We start from the raw sequence: 9,089 nt of genomic DNA, 5'->3' as shown, positions 1-9,089 counted from the left end.
TTAGAAGCAGGTTTCCAGGAATGGTGGGGCCAGATGGAGAAATCAGCTGGGAACTTTATGCCTCATTGACAGGAGAGGAGGGTGGGGAAATCCTCCCAACTGAAATGTTAACTCATTGCCTATTGTGGTTACTTCGGACTGTCATCAGGAAAGTTTCAACTGGCTGGTAAGGAAGTGGGATGTTTTTCAGCTTTCACGCTTGTGCAATATGATTTCAGAAGAAGTAAACAGAGAAAACTGATGTGTGTATATATGTGTGTCCGGCACAGAAACAAAAGATCGTCTGGAAGTATACGGGGTATGTAATGAAAAAGTAAGCAATGGATGAACCGTCACAATAGACTCATGAACATGACCCCATGGTTGGTCCTCAACAGTCAGTGTCCAAGAGTTGGAGCCCAGACTGAAGCCAGGAGCTGCACAGTGGTGGGGAGGTGACAGGGTGTGGGGTCAGGATGCACTGTGATGAATTCAAAGGGAAAAATGCTTAGGTACATATGGAAAACTGCACTACGTTGCCACTGCCAGTCTAGGAAATGAAGAGCGTCCCTGGAGTGGTGGGTGATCTAACCCAGCCTTTCCGTCTGCCTCCAAATGATATGTGCACACATGTGCAGACAGAAACTTGAACTGAACAGAAGTGAGAGGTGACGAAAGTCCTGCTGACTTCTATTCATTCGAAGTGGGAAGAAGAAGAGGCAGTCTTGGTCATGAAGGGAATTCCCTGGGTTGAAATTACTTGTCTTCAGCCTTCTAAGTGGCCTGTAATATGTAGCAGAGTGACGACCCGTCTGGACACCTCTGGGCTTTGGGGCCACAGGACAGGCACAAGCCTCATGAAATAACAAGCAAATGAACCCATGTGGGAAAGAGCTTAAATCAAAGGGAACCTGGCTGATTACCTCCTGAAATGGACACTAACATCCCACCTGCTTCTTTTCACCTTCCCCTCCACAGAATCTTAGCAAGGATCCCAGGCAACTAAAATTAAGATTTCTGCCTCTTGCCTTTCCCTCGATCTTCTCCAGAAAATTCAACCAAGGCAGACAGAAAGAAAAAGGATGGGTGAGTTGTAAGCTCCATCGTTTGTTAGGACCCTCACTACTCACAGCTCAAGCAGCAATTTTAGTGTCATGCAGAAGCTTGATAGAAATCCAGCGTCTCAGGCTCCATTCCTACTTATGGAGTCAGAATCTGTATTTTAACAGGATCCCTAGGTAATCCCTGTAAACTGTAACATTGTTGCAGTACCTTCTTCCCACCATGCTCTGGTCTAAATGTTTGTGTCTCCCTTCCCCAATCCATGCGTTGAAATCCTAACCCCGAATGTGACAGTATTAGGAGACGGGCCTTTGGGAGGTACTGAGGTCATAGGTGGAGCCCTCCTGGATGGGATTAGTGCCTTACACAAGAGGCTCTGGAGAGACCTCTAGTCCCTCTAACCATGTGGGGACATTGCAATAAGACACCAGCCAGGAACAGGAAAGTCACCTTTACCAGAAGACAGCCATCCTGGTGCCCTGATCCATGTTTCCAACCTCCAGAAACATGAACAATACATTTCTCTGTTTCATAAACTACCTCCCCTGTGGTATCTTATGACACAGCCCAAACACACTAGGACTCACTCACTGTCTTTATTGGAATGGCCAATAAGTAACAGCAAAAGTTTGCTACCTTTACTTTTGTTCTCATATTTAACCTCAGAGGTCCTGGTTGTGGGGCTACATAACCATAGAGAGGAAGCCAAAAAGGGGAAGAGAAGGTAAACATCCCCTAGCTCCAGCTACTCAAACTGTAGTCCTTGGACGGCAGCATCCACATCCCCTGGCAGCTTACTGAAATGCAGAACCTCGGGTGCCACCCCAGACCTACAAAATCAGCATTAGCATTTTAACAAGATTCCAAATGACGCGCGTGTAGGTTAGTTTGGGAAGCACTAGCCCTGCAAAACGATAAGACTGAACATTCCCATTTACTCTTACTTACTGACTTTCTTATTTGAATACAAGTCTTTCTACAAAGTTTGATCGAGTAGTCCCAATGAGAGCACTCACATACTTTTGACTTATTTTCTCTGCTTATCTAGTCCAGTTCTCACAGTTGCCCAGAAGCAAAGAGCGAGGAAAGCATTGACTAATAAACAGGATAATTTCTGCCACTCAGTTTGCTGTGGGTTGGTGGAACTTTCTTCCATCACCAGAGTTAGAAACCTAGGGCTTCAGCCATACCCAAGAGACAAGCCAAAGATTTCCTCTTTTTCACCAAAACATCTCTGCTATGTACTCTCTGACTTATATATATATATATATATATATTTCTAATGTATAGAAATCACAAATGATACAGAAAAATCTATATAGAAATCAAACTCTAGTTTAACTACTTTTATTTCACCAAACCTTCCTCTCCTTAGTGTCTAGGTTTCTAATTTGTTAGTATTATGTCTAGAAACTCATTATGGTTGCATGTAAACCCTGTATTCAAAACAGACAGATATATTCCTGAATGGAGCTTTTTTTTTTTTTTTTTTTTTGGTGGGATGACTTTTTTAGAGTATTGAAAATCCATATATAATAACTCTGCTTCTATACTGTAGGTCCTGGAAAGCCATTTCAAACTACAATGATACCTAATGTCTCAGAACATGGGAGACAGATTTCCTGATATCTTCTTTCTTGGGCAGAGGGGAAGGAAATGATCTTTATCTATGTTAACACCTAAAGCAGGGACTTCATCCAGAGAATATTTGTAATCACCCATTAGGATTCCCACAAGTCGAGGCAACTACAGTAGGGTTGGTAGCCTTTGGCATCTATATACTAGGGAAACAAAGTGGGTGAGAAGCTTATTTGCAGGGGCAGGAGGAGGGATGGTGTTCCTCAGGCTTTATTTATAAAAGAAATGGGAGGAAGGTACATATGACAAGCAATGGTTCTCCTAAGTCCAGGAGACCAAGGGGTGGAAGGAACCCCTGCATGTCTACATGGAACACAACAGGTGTTCTGAGTGTTTAGGTGCCGACATTAAATGGCTTTAGCAGCAGTAGAGGTCAATGAAAGGGCCCGGATTGAAAAGATGTGTGAGAACTATCAGCTAGTTCACAAAACACAGCTCCACAGACTTCCTGTAACAACTGGGCAAACCACTGAAAGAGGACTGAGTGTTTGCCTTGTGCAAGCCAGGGGAAACTGAATCAGGGGTTAGTGGGAAAGTAGTGGCCACCAAAAACATAGGAGGTCTAGGGTAACTAGTTCAATTTAGTGCAAGCTGTTCTTCCAGCACTTCAGGGGATCAATAATGTTCTCTAGATACAGAAGCCATGTGGCCCCTCTAGTGGCTTGTACCCTCTTAAAGATGGCACTCTTGAATGTAGAATCTTCAACGATAGATCAGGGAGAAGAGTTATCATTATCATCATTGTGCCAAGAAAGAAAACAGAACACAGACATCCAGTAATTTATACCAGCCAGACCATCCTACGTCTTCCAGGCTTGCTTCTCTTGGAAATCCATTTCAGGTAAAATGCATTCACCTAAAAAGACCTTATGCTTGATTACATAAAGTCAGCTACGCATTTTATTTCATTTTGAGTCACTGTCAAGAAGGCCAAGTGCTGTTCCCTTTTGAGTGAAGAGGAGGAAAATTGTTCATGGAAATTATAATTGGGGTGGGAGGGAGCAAGCAGGAGTGAACTTAGTCAAAAGGAGAAAAGAGTTTTTCCTGAATCCTCCATCTCCAGATTTCTAGTCCCTCAAGCTACCCATATATGCTATAATGAACTAGGAACTGTCTTCTGACCTCCTGGAAATCAGAACATTCCAGGAGGTATAAATTGGGAAGTTTAGCACCTTTCATCAGCACCTCCCAACTGAGGGCACATGGCTTGATTCTTCACAATGATCCTTGTACGAAAGGGGAATTCCCATTTTTTTTTTAATCTTTCTCAAAGGAAAATTGTGTAAGGTTTAGGCCTAATTGCGTCCAAATAATTCCCAGAAAGCAGGATCCTAATCAACCTCTGGGCAACGAAAAATTTCCAGGTAAAGGGATCTGTATTAGACAAGACCAGCCCGAGGGCTTGACCAGCCTATAAAGAGCTACAGATTTCTTGAAATTCAAAGCATCTTGAGGACCTACCTATGCCAAGTGCCGGCATAGTTCATGAAATCTACACAATAACATTCTGAATCTTTCTTTTCCAAATATGCGCTAAATAAGCTTCATTCAATTATGAATTATAGTGCTATTGGCCAGGAGTTCAAGGCTAATGAATCAGCAACGTAGTTTAAATAAGGTGCCTTTAAACAGAAACACACTTAAAACCAGTATTAAAACCTGTATTGATCTGTTGATGAAAACGTGATGGCCAGAGGCTTGTAGGAATGACCCTTGCATTTCTCCCGGGAACAATGGCTCTGCGTTTACTAATTCAGCACTTTTGGTGACTTTCTAGAATAATACCTGCCTCAGATAAGGAGAATCAACTGCACATCTATGTAAAGCAAGAAAAAAAGGAAGAGAAAGGATTGGATACTCACTGCATCCCTCCGCACTTTTTTTCTTTGTATTTTTATTGCTGTTCATTGCTTTAAGGAGAAAAGGGTAAAGTATTAAAGAAAAGTTCTATCACCAAAGAATACATTTTAATAATTCTGCCTAGAAGTGAATTTCAAGCCCCAGCATCTTTCAATTGAGAAATTTTACTATACAATCTCAGTTCCCTTCTGTTGATTAGATCTTTAGGGGCACGAAGAGCAAGATCTTCCAGTCTAACACACAAAATCCTGGGAGTTATTTACTCTATAATCCATGCCAAGAACGCTGGGTGATTGAAATGTTCCTTTGATTTTCACAGACTTTATAAAACATTTCCTGAAAGATGCATTTGTGAGCTCTTTCAAGCCATGAAACATTCCTTTTTTTCATTTCAGCCATTATTTTTCAGAGGGAAATTTCATTAACACCAAGCATGTTTTTCAAATTAACTAAGAACTTGTGCTAGGAGAACAATTAAGATTCTTGTTTGATAATTATCTTTGGTTAAGCTTTTAAGGCTGATTTAAGACCAAAAAATTGAAAAGAGAGAGAGAGAGAAAAAAAAAAAGACAGAGAAAGAAGCCATCGCTTTTAGCCAGGCCCCAGGACCTGCAGGATTGTGAACAGTGTTTTATATTTAGCTACCCAATATTTTGAGTAGTTCTGAAATTGGAAAGCAATGTTTTTCCACGAATTCCCTGTAATAATTTTTCCTAAGGCAACTCTAACCAAAATACCTTTTGGTTGTGTTTTTCCTTTTCATTGTGTTTTTCTAAGTCTAGAGAGAATCACAGAGTTTCTCCCTGCTACAATTATATCTTCCCTGAGAAGGGTGGAAGAGTTTGCCAAGCAGAGCAGTCCCAGTCCAGTCAAACCCAGGACTAAATTCATGATGAGTGGATGGACACCATAGATAAATTCCCCTCTGGGAAGAATAGTGAGCCATAGGATTGCTCTCCACCCTCCAAAATGCAGAGGTCCCAAGAACTTCCACCAAATCCAACAGATATTTTTTTTTTCCTTTGGACTTCCATCTTCACAGGTGGAAATCCATGGCATCACCATCACTGACCACCTACATCCTGTGTGACATTTCTGAGCACATCTATTAGCACCACCTACAAATACCTCCCCCAGTATACTCCAGGAACCTAAAAAGATATACTGTTTCTCAGATATAGTTTTTGATTCAGAAGTCTTACTAGTTACATTGAGAGTATCCTCAATAGCAGTCTTGGAATTGCAAAAACTCAAATTAATGCCCTTGGATCCTACCTCTCCTCCAGACTGGAAAGTGTGTGTCTTCAATGTATCTGCTATGGACAGGTTGCTTCAACCCTTGGCACCATAGTACTCTATTAGATTTCTCTGCCCAGGGCTGGGTCCCAGGCCAACCTGTCCTACACACTCCTCATACTTTCACACATTTGAACACAAGTGGAAGGAGTATATGTGCTCCATCTTGATTGAGGGCACTGACAGAAGGTAGCAAAAAGAGCATTGGTAAAGCCAACTGAAGAGCTGACATTATGAAAAACTGGTAAGGTAACAACTCCTTCCAGGAAGTAGACCATCATGCCAATGGAAAGATCATCTTGAGCCAGGAGTGATGAAACCACAGTGTAATCAAGGAGGCTTTTGTGGGTGTTGGAGGAGGGTAGACCCCCAAGAACTGGAAACTTGGGAGCACATATGCAGGTCTTTAGGGGTTCTCTGATACAAAAGAAAATTGCAGCAAGTGAAAGACCAGTGATTTCGGGGTATGGCCTGATTTGGGGGGTTTTTCTGTGCATATTTTGTTTTTTTCTTTTTTCCTACCTTTATTTTTTATGTTTTTATTAAATTCCAGTTAGTTAACATTCAGTATAATATTTCTTTCAGGTGTACAGCTTAGTGATTCAATACTTCCCTACAATACCTGGTGCTCATCACGAGTGCACCTCTTAATCCCTACCATTTATTTAACCCATCTCCCCTCCCACCTCCCCTCTGGTAATCATTAGTATGTTCTCTATAGTTAAGTGTCTGTTTCTTGGTTTGACTTTCTCTCTTTTTTTCTCCTCTCATTATTTGTTTTGTTTCTCAAATTCCACATACGAGTGAAATCATATTGCATTTGTCTTTCTCTGACTTATTTCATTTAGCATAATACTGTCTAGTCCCAACTACATTGCTGCAAATGGCAAGATTTCATTCTTTTTATGGCTAAGCAATAGTCCACTGTATATATACTACATTTCCTTTATCCATTCATCTGTTGATGGATATTCAGACTGCTTCCATAATTTGACTATCAGAGATAAAGCTGCTGTAAACATTGGGATTCATATATTCCTGTGAATTGGAGTTTTTGTATTCTTTGGGTAAATACTTAGTAGTGTAATTGCTGAATTGTAGGGTAGTTCTATTTTTAACTTTATTTTTTTAAAGGTTTTATTTATTTATTCATGAGAGGCACAGAGAGAGAGGCAGAGACATAGGCAGAGGGAGAAGCAGGCTTCCTGTGGGGAGCCCGATGTGGGACTTGATCCCAGGACCTGATCATGACCTGAGCTGAAGGCAGATGCTCAACCACGAGCCACCCAGGCGCCCCTATTTTTAACTTTCTGAGGAATCTCCATACTATTTTCTACAGTTCACATTCCCACCCACACTACACGGGGGTTCCTTTTCCTCCTCATCCTTGCCAACACTTGTTGTTTCTTGTGTCATTGATTTTAGCCATTCTGACAGGTGTGAGGTTGTCTTTTAATGTTATGGTTTTACTTTAATGAAAATCAGATCTCATCACTCCCTACGTAAACCCTCCCAGGGGTTTCCTATTGCATTTAAAGGAGAATCTAAGTCTCACCTCACTCCCTACATTCAAACCAAATTGGATCCATTCTGTTCCTAGAACCTGTCAAGCACTTGATCATCTCAGGGCACCCCCTGATCATCTCAGAGCCCCCCAACCAGAGCCAGGTTCTCTCTACCTGGCATGCCCTTCCCTAGGCTCTCTGTATGGCTAGTTCCTTCTCATGCTTTATGGTCATCCCTTGACACCCTATAATATAGCATCCCCTACTCCAATTACCTCCACTTCTTACTCCCTCCAATATCACTGTTTACTTCTTCACTAGCACTTCTTGCAACCAAATATTGTTTTAGTGATATAGCTCTTGAGATTGAAGGTTTATTATTGAATCCCCATTGCCTGATAGAAGTAGCAAATCAACAAATATCTCTTGAATGAATAAATGATGAATAGAGAGTGAAAAAATGAATCAGTTAATATCATTAGGGAAAAGAAAGTAAAACTGAATTTCTGAAATAAAACCAAAGAGTACAAGTATTATTCAAGCACCATGCAACTTGGAATATTTAAGACAGGGCACTCCATGACATCTTAGAAAACAAGATCAAGATGATCTTTCCTTGTCTCTTGCACTTTTCACCTTAAAAGATTTCCTTAGAAACTCATAATTTTATTTGTTCTGAATCTGACACATCCCCACCCAGATTTGAGCTGGTTTTTCTTTGAACTTTGCATGTGAATATTGACCCATGTAATATTTTCACCAGCAAATGTCTTATGACTTCCCAGGTAGCCTGTCTGAGCAATGAGGTAATGAATATGAATCACCTGCCATGACTCTGCTCTCTGAACACAACATGGGACGTAAATGAAAGCTCTGCATAGCTCCAAGGAGCTGGCCTCACCCTCCCTTGAATGCAGCTGGATTGTCTCAGTGGCAGCAGAGAAGTGAAAAGAGAAGTCTGTACAGTGGAGAGAATTCCCCCTTGTGAGTTACTAAACTTGCAAAACTTTGGAAATTCAAGTCTTCTGACCATTTTTCTTTTAAAAACAAAATAGTCTTCAGGAAATTACTTTTTTAATTAATTTATTATTTTTATTTATTTATTTTTAAGTCCAAAGGCTAACATTTTGGCCTCGTGACAGGTTTCTGAAAAAGTAATTTCTTGACTTTAATTAATTTCTAAATAATTGTATTTCTAGCCAGTGCATAGAGGATTATAAGACAGACACATGTCTACAGAAAGAAAAAGGCATTGGCTGTCATGGACAATCCTCCTGGCTCTCTCGAAGCTCAATGAGAATGATATTCATATAAATAATTACAAATTTGAGTCTCCCAAGTAAGGAAGAGCTGTCTGAGTCAGTGTATGCATCAGTATGGAGGGATAAGGGTGCACATATGGAATTGGACACTCATTTCTGTAGAATGATGACAGTATCAATATTAATCAAATGAATAGAGAATTTGCAAATGTCACCAGTTTTCCTCCAGGTCCCCATAGTGCTTATGGTACTGAATCCCCGTTGCCGGATAGAAGTAGAAAATCAACAAATATCTCTTGAATAAATAAATGATGAATAGGGACTGAAAAAAATGAATCAATTTATATCATTAGGGGAAAAGAAAATAAAACTGAACTTCTGAAATAAAACCAAAGAGTACAAGTATTATTGGTAAAGTGGGTCAGTTATTTTTTTTAAATGTACTAGTAGATTAAATGTACTACTTAAATTAATAATAATTAAATTT

General features: G+C 40.4%; 1 long non-coding RNA gene across 1 annotated transcript; it reads left to right on the top strand.

Moving 5' to 3' along the window:
* Positions 1 to 2,586: 2,586 nt before the first annotated feature.
* LOC119864097 lies at positions 2,587 to 8,883 on the top strand. The gene is made up of 3 exons (XR_005372900.1): positions 2,587 to 3,520; positions 4,457 to 4,605; positions 8,126 to 8,883. It is a non-coding gene; the product is annotated as an uncharacterized LOC119864097 (long non-coding RNA).
* The last annotated feature ends 206 nt before the right edge of the window (positions 8,884 to 9,089 follow it).

The sequence above is a fragment of the Canis lupus genome, chromosome 18 (assembly GCF_011100685.1).
Source record: "Canis lupus familiaris isolate Mischka breed German Shepherd chromosome 18, alternate assembly UU_Cfam_GSD_1.0, whole genome shotgun sequence".
Taxonomy (NCBI): domain Eukaryota; kingdom Metazoa; phylum Chordata; class Mammalia; order Carnivora; family Canidae; genus Canis; species Canis lupus.
This window is presented reverse-complemented; position numbering and strand designations above follow the sequence as displayed.